Genomic DNA, 206 nt, shown 5'->3' on the forward strand with positions numbered 1-206 from the left:
TCCATCGCCCAGCACCCAGGCTGGAGTGCAGTGGCCAATCCTGGGTCACTGCAGCCTCCACCTCCTGGGCTCAAGCGATTCTCGTACCTCAGCTTCCTGAGTAGCTGAGATTATAGGCACGTGCCACGACGCCCGGATAATTTTTATATTATTGGTAGAGATGGGGTTCCAGCATGTTGGCCAGCCTGGTCTCAAACTCCTGACCT

The sequence above is a fragment of the Colobus angolensis genome, unplaced genomic scaffold (assembly GCF_000951035.1).
Source record: "Colobus angolensis palliatus isolate OR3802 unplaced genomic scaffold, Cang.pa_1.0 Scaffold190, whole genome shotgun sequence".
NCBI lineage: Eukaryota > Metazoa > Chordata > Mammalia > Primates > Cercopithecidae > Colobus > Colobus angolensis.